Source organism: Dysidea avara, chromosome 8 (genome assembly GCF_963678975.1).
Source record: "Dysidea avara chromosome 8, odDysAvar1.4, whole genome shotgun sequence".
Lineage (NCBI taxonomy): Eukaryota > Metazoa > Porifera > Demospongiae > Dictyoceratida > Dysideidae > Dysidea > Dysidea avara.
In genome coordinates, this window is record NC_089279.1 from 30,207,228 (window position 1) to 30,227,379 (window position 20,152).

General features: G+C 37.7%; 1 long non-coding RNA gene across 1 annotated transcript; it reads right to left on the reverse strand.

Moving 5' to 3' along the window:
• Positions 1-15,101: 15,101 nt before the first annotated feature.
• Positions 15,102-15,566, reverse strand: LOC136265002 (uncharacterized). The gene is made up of 2 exons (XR_010705336.1): positions 15,407-15,566; positions 15,102-15,362 (listed from the first exon to the last, which is right to left on the reverse strand). It is a non-coding gene; the product is annotated as an uncharacterized lncRNA (long non-coding RNA).
• Positions 15,567-20,152: the final 4,586 nt, after the last annotated feature.

The following is a 20,152-nucleotide window of genomic DNA, read 5'->3' on the forward strand; positions in this document are numbered from 1 at the left end:
TAAAGCATTGAACTCTGGAGAACAAATTGATGCTTTGTTTCTTGACTTCTCCAAAGCATTTGATAAGGTACCTCATGAAAGACTTTGTCACAAATTATCACACTATGGAATAAATGGCCACTTGCTAGATTGGATCAAAAGTTTTCTGACAGAAAGAACACAATCAGTTGTTATTGATGGAGAAAATAGCTGTCCTTCTACAGTACTTTCCGGTGTGCCACAAGGCACAGTTTTGGCACGCTTATTGTTTTTAATATTTATAAATGATATTACACAAGATCTCCAGTGTACTGTTAGACTTTATGCAGATGATATCTTAATTTACAACATCATTCATTTTCCCAATGACTCTGAGCATCTTCAACAAGATTTATATACTTTACAAGCATGGGCCAGGAGATGGCAAATGGAATTTAACCCAGCTAAATGTGTACATCTTACAATTTCAAATAAACATCATATTATTGAACATAACTATTACTTATTTGATCACCTAATTCAAAAGGTCTCCAAGGCAAAATATCTAGGAATAACATTTGATGAACATCTTACTTGGAAAAATCATATTCATAACATCTGTCATAAGGCCAATTCAGCCTTAGCTTTTCTGAGGAGGAACGTCAATCATTGTCCAATTTCTGTAAGATCTCATTGCTATAAGTCCCTTGTCAGACCCATACTAGAATATGCTTCACCTATATGGGCTCCTCACCTTCAATCTGATATTTTTGCCATAGAAAAGATTCAACGTAGTGCTGCAAGGTATAAAATGAACAATTACTCCTGGAGAAGTAGTGTTACTAACATGCTCACATCACTTAATTAGCCCTCTCTAGAATCACGACGTACATTTTGCAAACTAGTCATGTTTTATAAGATAATCAATTGTCAAATGGAAGTTCCATCTATCTCACTAACATCAATGTCATCAGTTACCAGAGGTCATTCACAACGTTTCAGAATCCCACAAGCAAGAATCAACTCGTACTTATTTTCCTTTTTACCATCCACTATTAAATTATGGAATACTTTGCCAGAAGATGTGGTCAATCAGCCATCTATAAACTGTTTTAAGGACATTTTGTTAAATCATCTGAATTTACTTTGATTTTGTTTTTGTATCTGTGTGTTATACTCCTTGATGGAGTCCTACACAGTAATAAATAAATAAAAATAAAAATACTGAGATAATATGTTTAGAGCCTAATATCTATAGATATTAGGTTCTAATATCTCAGTATGCACGCAGCACTGCTGGAATAGCTACAGTAGTATATAGCTCAGCCTCTTCACCCCACACTCTTCAATAGAAAAACATCACATAACAAAATCATTACAGACTGTGAGAAAGATCTTGTACTGGTGTCTGGATAACTTCCACCTTGTACCCAAGTGTTCAAAGTCAGGTTAAAGCAATGCAAAGTCTCACTACTATTAAATGAACATTAATAGATTCATTTAGCACCTTCTATGAAATGTATATCTGACAATGTTGAGTACTGCACGTGCATGCAGGCTTGGAGTCCAGCTGCAGCTTATGATTAATTAAGGACATAGCTAGATATATGTTGGCAGCAGTGTGCTACAAATGGCCCAAATAATCCAAGAACAGTAGACGAGAGTATGGAGACTTGACTGAGACTCGAGACTGATTTAAAGCAACACCTACAGGTAAGTATATACACATAAACTACGTAGGCTACAAAATTGTTTATTCTGTCACCAATCAGAGGACATGATTAGCTAGCTACAAACTTTCTAAACCCACTCCTTGTAGTTGTAAGATCACTTTTTTTTTGCGAATTTTTTTTACTAATCGTAACTATTTAGCTAAATAATGAATCAATGAAATTATCTTTTCCTGTCGTGCGATTAGCTAACGCCCAATCAGTCACCAGTTATTAGACCTATTAGCTAACGACTTATTAGGATATGTTTATGGGCAGAAATTCACAGTAAAAACAAACTAGTGAACGTCACTACTAAATGTAGTGAACGTCACTACTAATGTCTGCCACAATACTCACTATTTTTGTGTAGTGACGTTCACTACTAATTTTGTAGTGAACGTCACTACATTGATCACCAAGTAGTGACGTTCACTACAAAAAGTAGTAGTGACGTTCACTACAAAAAGTAGTAGTGACGTTCACTACAAAAAGTAGTGAACGTCACTACTTAAAAGTAGTGAGTATTGTGGCAGAGCAATTCACTACTAAATTTTTACAGTGTTGGATCGTTGCTTGGACATCATGAGAGGCCATGCAATGGTCTATCATTTCTAGACGTTACTGGCAGTGCAAAATGGTTGCGGCCAGTCAACGAGGCCGGGGAGCGAGACAGTCAGTGATCTACGATCAGTTTGTCAGCGTCGCCTTTACAGTTTACTTCGTTTGTATTAATTTTGTAGAGTTGAGATTGAACACATATAAGTACGCAATAATAATAACAATTACTCACAATTACACTTTTGGAAGTGCGGTCGTAGCTATGTAATTACGTTTCTTTTGTCAGTTATGACGTCAGATGTTCCACGCGTATCCGGATAATTAAGCCACATAGATCATAGTTATGACGCAAATGGCAAATGGTCAAAGTAAAGCGATGGTTCCAGTTTGTTCTCTGTACGTTTAATATAGCTATAAAAAGCCGCTAGCTATATAGCTACGGCTATATACATATAGGCCACTGAGAAACAGGCAGACACCTCCGCGAGTGTTACAGAAATGACGCAACGGTCCCCAGCTGATTTTTGGAATTCGTCAATAATCGCGAATGATGAAGAGCCTAAAAGGCATGATTGGAGCTGTGTCTATATGCAAATGCTGCCTAATTTTGCATTGGACGGCGTTGGATATGATTGCAGCGGTAGCCTGAGCAGCAGTTTCCAGCATCATGTGAGCCAAACCTCAGGGAGCGACTTTGTTGTAGGGTATTCCAGTAATTTTGACGCAAATTCATTGCCAACATGGTCTTCTATCCAAATGTTTCATTCACCACTGGGAGATGATGAGTCTACTTTGCTGCCAATTGATGCAGAACACGAACAACTTTGCCGTGTCTGCAATGACATCTCTACTGGAAAGCACTTTATTTATTTATTTATTTATTTATTATTATTGATTAGCAAAACCCATTGGGTAAATCGCTAATGTACAAAAACAAAATTTTAGTGTCTATGCATTTTGCAAATGGTTTTTGAAAGTAAGTAAGTCTATATTGTCAAGATCTTCCATATCTAAATTGTTCCAGTCTGGTATTGATCTTGGTAAGAAAGAGTTACTATATCGATTTGTTCTGGCATACAACTGTAATAGCTTCAAGGGATGGTTTGCCCTGGTACTTGTTGCAGGAGATAACACTGGCAGATACTGATTTGGAACATAAATTAATTTGTTTACAAACTTAAACAACAGCATCAGACGTGCCTGTTTCCTACGATCTTCCAGTGTTGGCCATTTTAATTCCACTAACATTTCAGTTATACTGTCCCTATGATTCCTTCTCCAAGGTCTATTTAACACGAAACGTGCAGCACGATGTTGTATCATCTCTAACTTGTGAATGAGTGATTGTTGATGTGGATCCCAGATAGAAGAGCAGTATTCAATAGATGGCAAGACAATCTGTTTATATGCATGTTCTTTTAAGTGAGGTGGACAATGGTGGAGAGTTATTCGCAAAAATCCCAGTAGACGATTAGCTTTGGTGTATTGAGCTGTGAAGCTTGCAAAGGCTTTTTCAGAAGAAGCATTCGGGCCGCAGCAAGATATGTGTGCAAACGCAACAAATGTTGTGAAATTGATATGGACACTAGAAACAAATGTCAACATTGTCGTCTGCAGAAATGCTTTGATGTTGGAATGAATAAGAATGGTGAGTAAAGGATTAAGTTTCTGTGCTTGTTTGCTTGTTGTTTACTATAAAAGTGAACAGAATCATTCCCATGCACATCAAAAGATATGAGGGGACCAGACAGTGCCGTAGGCAGAGTTGGGGTAGTTACTTCAGAAAAGTAACTAGCTACTAGTTACACGTTACTTTTATCCCATGTAACTTAGTTACAGTTACAGTTACTTTTCAAAAGGTAACTAAGTACTCTAGTTACTAGTTACTTCCATAGTATAAATTGTGACTTGTTTTTAGCTTTTGTAACATGCATTTTGCTCAGAAATGTAACATTAATGGATGCAATACATACATACACTTAAAATAACAATTCTGTTGCTCTTTCAGGTCAGTTTTAATTAATGCTATTTCTGTTACTCAAGCTGAATCATAGAGAACAGTACATAGAATCTGTCTACTTAATGTGGCTGTAGCATATATGGCACAAAAATTGAAGTGCTCTTGCTTTTAAAGCATAACTAGTTATAGTTACAATATAACTATTGTAACTAGTTACCATTGTAACTTAGTTACTTTTCAGACAATTACTCCTAGTTACAAGTTACTAGTTACAAAGTAAGTAACTAGTTATATTACTAGTTACTTTAAAAGTAATCCATTACATAACTTAGTTACAAAAGTAACTAGTTACCCCAACTCTGGCCGTAGGTTATTTCAAATTGACATGGCATGGGTTACATACACTTTTGTATAGCTACATAGCTAAGGACTATAGTACTGCAAGTAGCCTCACTTATGGTGAATAGTGCTCATTTTTAAAAACATTTCTGTGGTAAAGTCTGGTCAATTTCCCTTTGTAGACTGTAGATGCATGCTGAAGGATTGGATTATGATCTTTACTATTATTATTAGTAGATAGTAGTGTATAGTAGGGACCACCAAGGAGTAGGCGTGGCCCACAAAATAAAGTCACCCAAAAACAGTATCAATTTTCCCTGACGACGATGAGGCAGTATTGGTTATGTAAAACTAAGCCCAAACAAGCTTTCAGATTGACCCAAAATGCTTTCAACAAGTTGCTACGGAATTTAAAAAATATATTTAAAGGAATTTTCTACTGACTGACTGAGTAAGTAACTGACTGACTGATTCCTTCAGACAAGTGTAACTCGGCTACAGGCTTGATTTTTTCATTGTTCGACGTCGCTTCGGCCCAAGAGGTGCCTTTTGGCATACCGCAGCACGTACAATGCATGCATTATTCATGGACTTACCAGTGTCTTCCTTTGTGTCCCATTCATCTTTGCTGACAGCCATTCATCTTTGCTGACAGCGAAAAGTGTTAATTTGGTGGTAACACGTGATGGCTTCCCTTCATAATGGAAATCGTCCATACTTTCCATAGCGGCTACTTTGATTGCAGAGGTGCTTTTCATACTCTTGATTCGTACTGCTGTGTAACAGGTTGAAAATAACCGACAATGAAGCATAATGGATACTTCACTTTTCAGACACTAATTGATATAACAGGGGCATGCAGGACCATTTATTTCTTTTGGTGCTTTTCGAATAGTTATTGATCCAAAATGCTGTGTTAACAGGTTGAACATAGCTGACAACAAAGCATAATGATACTTCCCTTTTCAGATGATAATTAATATACGGGGTATGCGGTGCCATTTCCAGATGCGGTATGCATGGGTTCACCAGTCATAATAAAAAAGTTAACAAAAAAGTACACAGAAAAATTTGGAATTTTCAACTAGAGTAGGGACCATAGCACATCGATAAAAAGTACTGAAACAAGTTGGAGTAGTGCATGATATTAAATCACAGTAAAACAATAAGAAGTGTTATATCTCTACTGTGCTCAAGATACCATTATGGAAATGCACAGTAGGGATATAACACTTCTTATTGTTTTACTGTGATTTAATATCGTGCACTACTCCAGCTTGTTTCAGTACTTTTATCGATGTGCTATGGTCCCTACTCTAGTTGAAAATTCCGAATTTTTCTGTGTACTTATTATTATTAGTACTTGGTTGTATAATTATTATGCTTTTATAAGTTGCATCAATTGCATGCATCTGGGGGCTGCATCCTCCAGGCTCCAGAATCCTGTGGCATTTCAGACTGCATTTATTTTTAACTTAGCTCCTAGTTAAATCTAAGTCCTATTATGACTGATTCTTGTATTTAGTTATACAATAATAATCTCCTGATCTGTTTTACATTCTGTGCATCACATTTTCCTCATCATTTTCATACATTTAATAAATCCACCTATAGGCTGCTTTTGTTTTTGATTGCATATGAGTACCACCATCATGCCATTCATGCATCTTACAATTCCCCATCAACAGCTTTGCAGATTACATATATGTCCGGATTTGCAAAAAGGTATGCTTTTTCACACACAAATTTGACCAATTTTGAACTTCGATACTTCATAACATTGCCTATAATACCTGTCTGAAAATTTCCATCGGTAAAGCTACTATTTAGATACAAACAGCTGCTTAATCAGTGTAAGGAGTCAGCTGTTTTTGTTTGCCCACATGGAAAAGGTATACCTTTTTACAAACCTGGTCACATATGAGGATTTTTAGACCGATGTGTAGCTACATATTAAGAAAAAGCATGCAGTTTTAGAAACTCACTCATATCTCTAACAGGCATAATGTAATCACCACAAAGCAAAGCTTAACTATATATATCTGTCTGTAATAGTCCAGTCATTTTATGGTTTGACCTTAAACTAATTGCAACACAAATGGTTTCAACAGTTTCTAGCACAGAAAAATGTGCTCTATAACATATCAAAAGTCCCGGAAAATACCATAAGGGGAAAGTGACCTTTTGCATGACCTTTTTAGCCATTTTTAGCAAAAATTAGGATTTGTGGTTCTATTTCAGCTGTACACTGTCCAAACTATTTACATTTGGTATCAAATGATTGTTCTCACTATAAGGAACAAGATGATACTTGTTTGGTATCCATAGCTTAGTTTGTTCTAAAGTTATCATCATTTTACTGGACAAAACATTATTTAGTACCGCCCACGCACTTAATTAAATTTTGGTTTAACCTATTTATTATTTGTCTAATGGTAGTTTTTCCATGGTAAGGGACTTTTTTATAACAGAGGGTCACAATGAAGACTAGAAGGTGCATATGTTACCATGGAAACCAAGAAATAGCATAGGTTTATATCCAATTCGGTTGTTTTCATTCTCTATTGTCATGAAGATGGATTTAATTCTTTATAATTCCAAACCTGACATTGTACAAATTAAGTTAGGTACATACACAATGACACTCATTATAATAAAATTGTACTTCAACCATGGCCATGGTAGTGGAAAATCTGTTCTCTTGTGTATATAAATGATAAGTTTCGCTTTCATTCAGTGTTGGTATCTGTATCATCTTCTTCATGGATTGAGATATCTGAGTTGGTGCAGCCTGTTCCATTGCAGTTGCCACAAACAGAAGAGCATTTCACATTGAATTTCTTGCAAGTGCATCTCATGCTGCTGTAGTCAGTGTGGCAGTTACATCTAATCATTTTCAACAGCTCATCTGGAGCTTGTAATTTACTGATTATATGTACATGATTATATGTACATACTTACTTTGCAATTTCTTTCCAAGAAGCAGCTAAGCATATTAATGAACTGCTGCTTGTTGGTGCTGTTCGATAAAAAGTTCCCTTCTTCATATTTAGCTTCGTATCTTTGGTGAATGACACATGAGAAGTCATCAACAAAAGATATGGTGCATCTGAGGAGGGTCAAAGGATGTTCTGGAGTGGCTATGCCATTCACCAAAGATACAAAGTTGAACATGAAGAAGGGAACTTTTTTTATCGAACAGCACCAACAAGCAGCAGTTCATTAATATGCTTAGCTGCTTCTTGGAAAGAAATTGTAAAGTGTACTATGCTTCAGGAGATGCTGGTGTGATGAATGTACAAAAAGCAGTAGAATTAGCCAGAGTAGCAGACACTCTGCTACTTGGTGATGACACCGATATTCTTGTATCTGTTTGTGACTACTGCAAGGGAACAGGCTGCACCAACTCAGACACCCCCAACCCATGAAGAAGTGATACAGATACCAACACTGAATGAAAGCAAAACTTACCATTTATATACACAAGAAAATAGATTTTCCACTACCACAGCCATACAATTTTCAATGTCATTGTATATGTACCTAACTTAATGTCAGGTTTGGAATTGTAAAGAATTAAATCCATCTTCATGACAATAGAGCATGAAACAACTGAATTGTGACTGTCTCTGGGAAAACCGGTCTTATCGTCCATTTAAAAGTATCGAGAAACATTAGTTTTAAATATTCAGAGGGTTGTGGCTTGCCAGTGGTGGTAGCTACGCGTACACTGTAAATACAGTAATGGTCACAACACACTAACACAGGTGTGATATTGTTGTCCAAACTGGCACATCCTTACAAGAGTAGTATGCACACCATATTAGTCACACTAATAATAGTGTGACCATACATGTACAGCTGAAAAAAAAGTACTTGTGCATTCAGGAGTGGAAGGGTAGAATGTGATAGCTTTATTATCAAAGTCAACCACTCACCATAGTATTATTGTGGAATATTACATCATCTGCAGTTTCACAATTGGTGTAACATTCCTGGAATGTCAGCAATATACAAACAGTACACAACACTATTAGTTAGTCAGCAACTTACTGCTTTCAAATCTCTACTTAAACATTGTTTCAAAATGTATACAAAACCTATATCACCAAGCCTGGAGTTTGATTGTGGATTTAATTTCACTCAACTGAGGCTACCTTAAAATATGTATGGGCCCCACTGATCATCAGTATACAAATTTTTCATCTCTCTACTGTTGACTGGATTAATCTAATGGAAATTCTATGAGTTAATGTTAATCAAGAGTAGATTTACTCTTGGTTAATGCAAATTGGTTACTTTATTGATACAAACATACCAGCTGTGCTCATCGACTTGAATTGTCACTACAATAAAATGTGTATTTGTGCATACCACATACACATCACATACTTCGGTGGAGTATGTGATGTGTAGGAGATGATAGTTCACATTTGCTAACTAATGGACAAATGTGAACTATCATCTACACATCACATACACCACAGAAGTGCATGCTATGTACAACACATTAACATACTACATGTGCACAAATACACATTTTATTGTAATGTGTCTGTGTAATGGCTTAGTACAAAATGAGTTTATTTATAGCACATAAATTCAATAAAATTGATGCTTTTCTATACATCCTGCTACCTCTAAATGATAAAGGATGCCAAAGAACACCTAACTTTTAATACTAGAACCATCTGTAATAGCAGAAAATAGTTTTTCATTTACAAATCTGTCATGTACACCAATATACAGTCACACTGCTTGTCTTGTGTGCTTCACACACTATATCTTAAAAGTGTGCCTGTACCCCATGGGTGTACTGCTGGTTATGTGTGCTATGACCACCTCAGTTTTAACAGTGTACAGGATTTTCACACATTTTACAGCAATTTATTACCTTCCAGATCATCTACTAAAGAAGTAGTCAACAGCTACGTTTCCCACCATTTTAGATAGTTTTTTAAACTGAGGTTTCCTGTATCAAACAAGCTCCAAAAAGGGTGGGAGGCGGCGGGCCTGGAAGGCGGGCAAAATACTGTTTTAAAATTGAAGAGGAATGTGTTGGGATATATTTGGACTCCCTGTTTAAATATTACTATTACTATACTACTATTACTATATTAAGCCAAGTTATGGGTCATTTGGGGCTCAAAACTGGCTAAAATGAAAGGAAACTTACAGCACAGGTCATTGTCCAATACCACAGAGCTATACAGCCACACACAGCCATCTCCTGGTTGGCCAGGGCTCCATCAAGGCCCCAGACCACTCGTATGGCTCGCCACTGCTTGAAAAAGGCAGCTAGCAAAAGCAGACCACTTTACTCTGGTCGACTATGGCAGTGAAATTCGATAGTGCATTCTTAAAGCTTTGTTTGTGTGAAAAAAATCAAACTTCCTGTCTTGGGCGATAAGACCAGTTTTGCAGATCTAGTTACAATTGCATATAAAACTATGCTATTTCTCGGTTTCCATGGTAACAAATGCATCTAGTCTTCATTATGACCCTCTGTTATAAAAAAGTCCCTTTCCATGGGAAAACTACCATTAGACAAGCAATAAATGGGTTAAACCAAAATTTAATTAAGTGCGTGGGCGGTACTAAATAATGTCAGTTTTGTCCAGTAAAATGATGATAACTTTAGAACAAATTAAGCTATGGATACCAAACAAGTATCATCTTGTTCCTTATAGTGAGAACAATCATTTGATATCAAATGTAAATAGTTTGGATAGTGTACAGCTGATATAGAAGCAGGAATCCTATTTTTGTTTGCTAAAAATGGCTAAAAAGGTCATGCAAAAGGTCACTTTCCCCTTATGGTATTTTCCGGGACTTTTGATATGTTATAGAGCACATTTTTCTGTGCTAGAAACTGTTGAAACCATTTGTGTTGCAATTAGTTTAAGGTTGACCCCTTTTTTTTCATAAAATGACTGTACTATAAATTCAATGTGGTGTCCATAAAATCTATATATCTATACACTTTCTAAACAGCTACTTTTAATGCGAGATCTTTTGTACAGACCGGTAAATATAATACAGTATATGCTACAAACAGACATTTTCTTATGCCCAATTTCATTGGGGACTTTGGGAAACTAGTATATTTATAACTCACACAGCCTGTCTGTGACTGACCGTGGGTCAAAAAATCTGTGGTACAAAACTGTAAAACAACTTATTTTGTGACTATATTGTGTTGATTTTAACATCATTTTGTTCATTGCTCTTTCCAACAGCTGTTCGAGAAGAAAGAGGAGCTAAAGACTGTAAATCATCATCAAGACATACCAAGAGTACTGATTCAACTCAACAGAGTCCAACAACTCCAAGGAATGTTAGCACCCCAGGTGTGCCATTTCCTTTTGATACATTCACATTTATACCTTCCCATGTGGTAAACACTTCATTAAACTTTGACACCAAAAGTCAGGCAAAGTCCACAGTTTCTTTGACGTTAGAGGCACTTGCAAAAGCAGATATAGCAGAGAACAGCATAGTTCCACTCACTCCATCATTACCTGATGGAATGATACCAGAAAACATAAAGAAGTCATTTCTTAGTGTGATATCCTGGGCAAAGGAAATACCTATGTTTGCCCAATTACCCATTGAAGATCAAATTGAATTGATCAAAACCACTTGGAGTGAAGTAAACACACTGAAACTCGTATACCGTGTTGCCATTTGTCCATAAAGGGATGGTATCAATTTTCAGACAGATGATCTGGCGCACTTTTATCTGACTGACAGCCAAGAGGTGGCTTCTTGTATCAAAGAAGCAATCAAGGAATGTGTGATGTCAATGGAGAATATTCAGTTAGATAAGCCAGAACTTTCATATCTCAAATTGATAACCTTGACGAATCCATGTAAGCGTTAGTATATCAGAATTGTAATGCTGTCATAATTATTCTTCCCTTTAGTCATACACAACTTAACTGCAAGTGGACAAAAGGAGATTGAACTGGCACAAGATGTTGGCTTGGAATTGCTTGAGGCTTATATAAAGCAAACCAATCCAGATTCCACTCAAAGAATTACAAAGCTTTTGCTTTTCCTTAATCGAGTGAGAGTTTTATCAAAAGATATTATTGCTCATATAGAAGATCAGCAAACAATAAGACCCAATGATGATGCTGTTCTGCTTGCCTTGATTTCATAAAATTAATTTGCATGCATATTATTGCCCTGCATTGCTGGCTTTATTATTTCCAAAATTATGCCACCATAATTGGCTAATAATGCCATTTTATTGCTGTATCAGACCATTTTCATTAATGTTTAAGCTTCAAATAGTCTTAAATTCTTTAGCTGGTTGCTGTATTAGAGTATTTCATTTCAATGTGACTGCTTTATTAGAGTAAACAATATCTAATCAAAAACAGCCAAGCTGTAAAAAAAGGAATGTGGACCTTGAAAAGGCTATGGTGAAAAAAGATGTGAAATCCAAGGTGGCGGCCAAGAAATGGCTGTGTTGGTAGGTTAATGGTAAAAATTTTAATAACGACAATTCAGGTGAATTTGGTGCCAAGACCTCAAGGGCCGCACTCCTTTTTTTACAGCTTGGCTGTTTTTGATTAGATTTCACTTCTTTTTGTATTTGTATACCCCAAAGCTGGCCTATGGCCAGCTTTGGGGTTTTTAACCTATATTTTTTCTCTACCACAGGAAAAAGAAAAACAGGAAGCAGATTTTATAAATACTTTAACTCATTCTGATTTTATCAGTAAATGTACAAATTATATGTATAATGCATATATTTATTACATGTCAATTAATCCCTACAGAATAATTTGCAGTTGATCTCTCTACTGGGAGACTTGAAATGTAGCTGAACTCTCTACAGGGTGATTGCTTGTACATAGATGAACTCTTTACAGGATTCTTTCTGCAGGGTGACTTGACTCTAGCTGAACTCTCTACAGGGTTATCTGTTTGTAGTTGAACTCTCTACAGGGTGATTTGTTTGTAGCTGAACTCTCTACAAGGTGACTTCTTCTAGCTGATCTGTCTACAGGGTGACTTGTTTCTAGCTGGTCTCTCTACAGGGTGATTGGTTTGTAGCTGAATTCTCTACAGGGTGATTTGTTTGCAGCTGAACTCTCCACATGGTGGTTTCTTTGTAGCTGAACTCTCTACAGGGTGATCTTTTCATAGCTGAACTCTCTACAGAGTGATTTGTTTGCAGCTGAACTCTCTACATGATGGTTTCTTTGTAGCTGAACTTTCTACAGGGAGATTGCTTGTAGCTGAACTCTCTATAGGGTGATCTATTCATAGCTGAACTCTCTATAGAGTGATCTGTTTGTAGCTGAACTTTCTACAAGATACATGTAGTATCTTCTTCTAGCTGATCTCTCTACATGGTGAATTGTTTGTATCTGAACTCTACCTCTCTACAGGCTGATTTGTTTGCAGCTGAACTCTCTACATGATGGTTTCTTTGTAGCTGAATTCTCTACAAGGTAACTTCTTCTAGCTGATCTCTCTACAGTGAGATTTGTTTGTAGCTGAACTCTCTACAGGTGATTTGTTTGCAGCTGAACTCTCTACATGATGGTTTCTTTATAGCTGAACTCTCTACAAGGTAACTTCTTCTAGCTGATCTCTCTACAGTGAGATTTGTTTGTAGCTGAACTCTCTACAGGTGATTTGTTTGCAGCTGAACTCTCTACATGATGGTTTCTTTGTAGCTGAATTCTCTACAAGGTAACTTCTTCTAGCTGATCTCTCTACAGGATGACTAGCTAGTTTGTAGCTGATCTCTCTACAGGATGACTTGTTTCTAGCTGAACTCTCTAAAGGTTGATTTATTTGCAGCTGAACTCTCTACAAGATAGTTTCTTTGTAGCTGAACTCTCTGCAAGGTAACTTCTTCTAGCTGATCTCTCTATAGGGTGACTTGTTTCTAGCTGATGGGTTATTTGTTTCTAGCTGAACTTTCTACAGGGTGATTTGCTTGCATCTGAACTTTCTACATGGTGGTTTCTTTGTAGCTGAACTCTCTACAATGTGATTTGTTTGCAGCTGAACTCTGTACATGGTGGTTATTTTGTAGCTGAATTCCTGCAAGGTGACTTCTTCCAGCTGATCTCTGTGCAGGGTGACTTGTTTCTAACTGAACTCTCTACAGGGTGATTTGTTTGCAGCTGAACTCTCTACATGATGGTTTCTTTGTAGCTGGACTCTCTACAAGGTAACTTCTTCTGCAAACAAATAATTCTGTAGAGAGTTCAGCTACAAACAAGTCACTCTGTAGACAGATCAGCTAGCATGCAGCTGAACTCTCTGCATGGTGGATTCATTGTAGCTGAACTCTCTGCATGGTGGTTTCTTTGTAGCTGAATTCTCTACAAGGTGACTTCTTCTAGCTGAACTCTCTACAGCGCGATTTGTTTGCAGCTGAACTCTCTACATTTGTAGCTGAACTCTCTACAAGGTAAATTATTTTTTCTAGCTGATCTCTCTACAGGGTGAATTGTTTGTAGCTGAACTCTCTACAGGGTGATCTGTTCATAGCTGAACTCTCTACAGAGTGATTTGTTTGCAGCTGAACTCTCTACCGGGTGGTTCTTTGTAGCTGAACTCTCTACAAGGTGACTTCTTCTAGCTGATCTCTCTACAGGGTGACTTGTTTCTAGCTGATCTCTCTACAGGAGTAGCTGAATTCTCTACAGGATGATTTGTTTGCAGCTGAATTCTCTACATAGTGGTTTCTTTGTAGCTGAACTCTCTACAAGGTGACTTCTTCTAGCTGAACTCTCTGCAGGCGTACAAGGTGATCTTTTCGTCGCCGAACTCTCTACAGGGTGATTTGTTTTCAGCTGAACTGTCTACAAGGCATATTCTTTTTTTAAAACCAGGCGCACGCCCACAGCCGGCCGAAGGCCGGCTGTAGGCGTGCGCCTGGTTTATTGAAATTGTTTTCGTAAAAGTGTGTGTGTGTACCTATCTATCTGTTAGGCGCAATCTGTGAATTTGCGCAGTTTATAAATTGCGCTGCGCATTTTGTGAATTCATAAAATGCGCAACAATTTATAAATTGTTGCGCAATTTGTGAACTACCGTAAGAGCTGCGCATTTTATGAACTGGGTAGCTACCGCCGTTACGTTCTTGGCCGATTCAAGTACGTATCACAGGGAGAAATGACAGGCTTCTCATTTTACCCCCTTTTACTAGCTGAAGGGACATGGATAAACTGAACTGAAGACGCATTCTACCCGACTATCTCCCTCCAAGGTTCCCTTGCGTACTCTGCAGCTGGCCTGGATAAGGTGCACTGTCTTTCTCTCTCAGTGTTGCGCTACGTATACTACAGCATTTGTGGTAGGCTAAGCCATGCATTCGTCACTTTTGATCAGCTGATATTGATGGGCCCAGTCCAGCCTGCATGTTTTACTTTTCCTAGCAGTTGTCCAGCACATGCAAGCACTGCACAAGTAATGAAATGAATATCAGCACATAATGTTTGGTACATTGTAACTCAAGTCCAACATCATATCTTTAATGTCCAGCCTTAAATGGTACATGTAGTTAGTTTCACTCTCACATTATCCCATGCATCCAGATGTAACACAACATGTGGTTAGCTACATAATGTCACCTCTGTGTGATACAGTTATTAGTGCAAACATATAGTGTTTGGAATCAGGTATGCTGTGTTACACATATAGCTAAGTATGCTCCAATACATGAGTTACAAAGGTACAGCTCCATTTGATGAACAGCAAGATCCAGAAAAGTTGTATCCATTTTCATCTTGCCTGGCTATAACCACATGTCTTCCTAAACACCGTTCATGGTACCCCCATGAGCAACTATTGCACCTGACCTATGGAATCCATACATTAGTTTGTATGCATAACTAGACCTCACCATGTCAGTTGTATCATCATCCAAACTAATCATTCCACAAGATTGACAAGTCATCCAATGATTCTAAATAAACAAACATTATAATTCATGTGACACATCATAACTCATCGGTATACAATACAACAGACGATGAAAAGAAATTTGCTGGTTCACAAAGAAATCCAACTATTCATCAAGGAGGTTATTTAAGCTAATATAGATACATTTTACCACAACATGAACAAACACGTACATGTTTACTTAATGGTACAAATGACACAATGTGATGATGAATATCGAACTGATTGCTGAAGCAATTAATAGGTGCATAATTATAATAATTTTTGAGGGAAACCATTACATGGTGCTAGCTACCACAAATCAACACCTTCCGCTGTCAGCAAAAATACATAAAGGAGGACTCAAGTAGGTCCATGGTGTTCTCATACGTACTGCAGTATGTCAAATTAAGGTACCAAGTAATGTTGAACAGTGAAGACATCAAGCCCGTATAGCAGGGGTCTGTTCCAGGTAGTTGTAAAGCTGAGTACTGTGTGCAAAATACACACATGGTCTTACTAGGGGGTCTGGAGGCATGCCCCTACAGATTCCTTCTGAGATCACTTACTGACTGCTCTATTAGAACAAATGACTGTTCTATTAGAATGTCGTAATCTTTTTGCAAACTAATATATCAGAAAATTGATAGGTGGGCTCCATAAATTGATAGGTAGATGGGGACCACAAAGGTTTGGTCTCTTGCAAAAATATCAGCTAAAATCCAGCCTGACTTGTCCTTCACAACTTGGCATTATTACAAACTTGGGAACCGGACTACTTGTTCAGTACAGAATATTGGTATCACCCATCTCCACAACGTATGACTAGTGGCTATAAATTTTTGTGATGCTTGAGAATATGATAGCATACATAATTCACTATACTTCCATATCTCTGCAAGTATTTTCTTGTGGTCTACATGTCCATTTTCAGTTGAATGCACACGCTCTACTATGTCATAAAATTTCTCAACTGTTGCAACTAAATGATGGTCATTCTCATTCTGTAATTACAAAATTTTGTGAAGGGCAGGCACAAAGTTTCTTACCCTTTGTTTGTTCCAACTTCAGCTCTGGGTAGTTTAACAAAACAAACTTCTTTGTTGTAGTAATGAATGGCAGGGCTAATTAGAGCATAACTTCTTTCCACTCCATTCAAAACGGTCTGATATCAAACATGATCTTCTGCACCTTCTCCTCCGTTACTGTTTTGTCTTGCTTTTTGGAGGTGTGATTGGGACCAAGATATTTTCCTCTACAGAACCTTTCGAATAGCCGGCTCTCTGTAACCCTCTTTTGACGTACCTCACAAACTCATAGTGAAATCCACACCTCGCATACACTGCCACGAGGAAATCTCGTGATCCAACACTTGGAATGACAAGGTCGGCAACCGATACAACAGGCTGTACGTGTCGCATCTCGCCTTGCCATATGGCAGCGCGACACCTGCGCAATTTATAAATTGTTGCGCATTTTCTGAATTCACAAAATGCGCAGCGCAATTTATAAACTGCGCAAATTCACAGATTGCGCCTAACATATCTACCTATCTTACCTATCTACCTATGTTTGTCCGTACGCACCCACGTGAGCAAAATCGTTTAATAACGGTAAAAACAGCTTTTACGTAAGAAGTAAAAACAGCTTTTACGTAAGAAGTAAAAGTGAAATGAAGTCTGTATTAAACTTCTGCACAGGTGAACTTTGCTCTGAGGTGGTTTCTTTTCGGCGGACTGAAATACGGGTGTGGTGACTTTCCTCGAACTACCTTCCCCTTGAGGTTTTCAGGCATTTAGCAACTGAAAAAAACGGTGCAGGCCTCGTACACTGGCAGGAATAGCCTATCGCTTCGAGTTGAAAGGGGGCGTATCCCTTACGTACGCGAACGAAAATGAAGAACAGCTTTGAGGCTTTGTCGAGAGAATTTATGGGAAAAAACACGTTAGTCACACTATAAAACAGTTTAGAAGATAGTTTTGTGCGTAATATGTTGGTAAAAGCGGCTTATTTAACAAACGCTTCCTTAGCAGTGCATATCGACGTAATTGAACGAATTACGAATATTTCATGAATTACGAAATACGAGAAATAGCTAATTATATTATTGCACAACCCAAACTACCCTATTGTAAAGTAGTAATACATAGTTGGTTAATTCATAGTAGTATAGAGCTGTCCCATACGCGTATGGGCTGCCCATACGCGTACGGGGCCCCATACGCGTATGGGCGTCCCATAAGCTAAACAATCACAACTTGGGTACATCAAACCAACACTCCTACCTTGGTGTTATATTGGACAACAAACTATCATGGTCTCCACATATTAGTAATATAGCTGCTAAGGCCAATAGAACATTAAACTTCTTGAAACGCAATCTGAGTTGCTGCTCGTCTAACATCAAAGCAACAGCCTACCTTACGATAGTACGACCGTCAATGGAATATGCTGCAGTCATCTGGGACCCATACCACCATAACAATATTCAACAGCTAGAGAAAGTACAGCGTAGGGCAGCTAGATGGGTCCTAAATGATTTCAATCGATTCAGCTCAGTCACAGCTATGTTACAGCATCTTTCTTGGCCAAGCCTTCAGCTGAGACGTAAAATATCCAGATTACAAGCACTTTTTAAAATTATACATCAAGATTATTCACTGTCAATTCCTCCTCATTTTATTTCAATGACAAGATCCACCAGAATATATCACCCACATCGTTTTATTCTACCAAATTCATCTACCTATTCATACCAACAGAGCTTTTTCTCCAGATCAATTAAGGATTGGAACAACTTACCATCTTCCATCATTGAGAGCAACAATATTGACTCTTTTTCAGCGGAACTGCAAACATTGTATGGAACTCAATAACTGCATGTAATCTTTGTAACTACGTAGCTAAATTCATTTTATGATTGCTTTTTTTCCTGAGCATATCAGCTGTGCTGTCTGCTCAGTAACAATAATAATAATAATATGCGTATAGGACTAGTGATCTACCCCATACGCGTACGGGGCAAAATACGCGTACAGTTCATAACAAAAACTAATAGTTTTTTTATTCATAAAAATCGATTGCGTAATTGTGACACAGGCTGGGTTTTGTGTCATATCTCCGTGGTCTTTATCTCGATTCTTTTCAAACCACAAAAGGCACTCCTACGATGGTTACTCCATATACATAGCAATTTTCAATTCATTCCTTCAAGGGGTTTACCCTGTGGGAGTGATAGACCTTCTACCTTATTTTACGCGAATAATCGATCATAACTCCGTGAATTCCTACCAAAGTTGGTACTGAGATCCGCCTTAATGAGCCCTTCAAGTGTGCCAAATTTCAGCCCGATTGGAGTACGTATTCGCGTTTTATGGCGGATTGTGCGAAATGAATAAGTAGAAGAAAACGAAGAAATTAAAACGAAATTTTGTTCGCTCGTATCTCGGAAATGGCTTGAGCGAGTTTCTTTAAATTTCGTATGTAGACTCCCCTAACTGGCCGACACTTCTGTAGCAAATTTGGTTCCAATCGGATTAGGGATCACAGAGCTACATAGGTGCGAAAATTGCGTTTTCTTTCTTCCTGTTAATATACTCACGGTGTGGCGCGCCGGCTTCTTAAACATCTGTTCCTTCAAACACTACAGCTAAAGAAACACATGAAATCCTTAACCAAAGCACGAACAATGCCGAGAGAAAATTCAATGTTGTGGTGTACGGCATTCCTGAGTGCCCTCAAAAAACCAATCGCCAACTCCGCACAAAGCAAGACTTGGAAAATGTAATTGATGCTATGTCCAAAGCTGACAATGAAATTGAGTCAAATGCCTCTATCGTCTTGGAAAATATGTTCGCAAAAGCCAGCGTCCAAGACCCTTACTTATCAAATTCCTTCGTTCCAATGTGGCACTTGACATTTTAAGCTCAAAGAACAAACTAGAAGCTCCTATATGCATAAAACCAGATCTGACTCCATTTGAACGCCAAAAAGAATACCTACTACTCAAAGAAAGAAGATCTTTAATTGATAATGGCACCGAGCAAAGAAATATTAAAATGAGAAATGATTCCCTGTATGTAAACAACAAGCTCCACTGCAAAGTAAGTACAGACGGTAATAAATTAGAGTTCATGTCAAAATCTGTTCAACCAACTGTCGATGCTCTCACTACACCTCCCTGCTTCTACAAACTCTAATACAGTAATTTTAAGTGATTTAATTAAAACTATCTATTGCAAATTTTTGTAGTGTTGTGAACAAACAAGTCCAGCTTGAGACCTTTTTAATCAACAATGACATTGACATTATTATAGGAACAGATTCAGAAATATTTCCAAACAACTTTCATACTTACAGGAAAGATAGAAACAACTATGGTGGTGGTGTATTTGTTTCAGTCAAGAACACTATTCACCCCTCACAAATGGACACTAACTCACCTATTGAAACTGTGTGGACATATGTTCGTGTTGGCAAGAACAATGATGTAATCGTTGGTTCTTTTTATTGTCCCCCCCACTCAACTGACACAGTACTTGAGGACTTTTAATCCTCTGTAGATGCAATCAAGCAGAAATACCCTTGTATCCAAGTCATTCTTGGTGGTGACTTCAACTACCCAGGCATTGACTGGGAACACGGTACTTTAACTGACTCATATGTGCAGTGTTGGGCAAGTTACTTTTTAAAAGTAACTAGTTACATA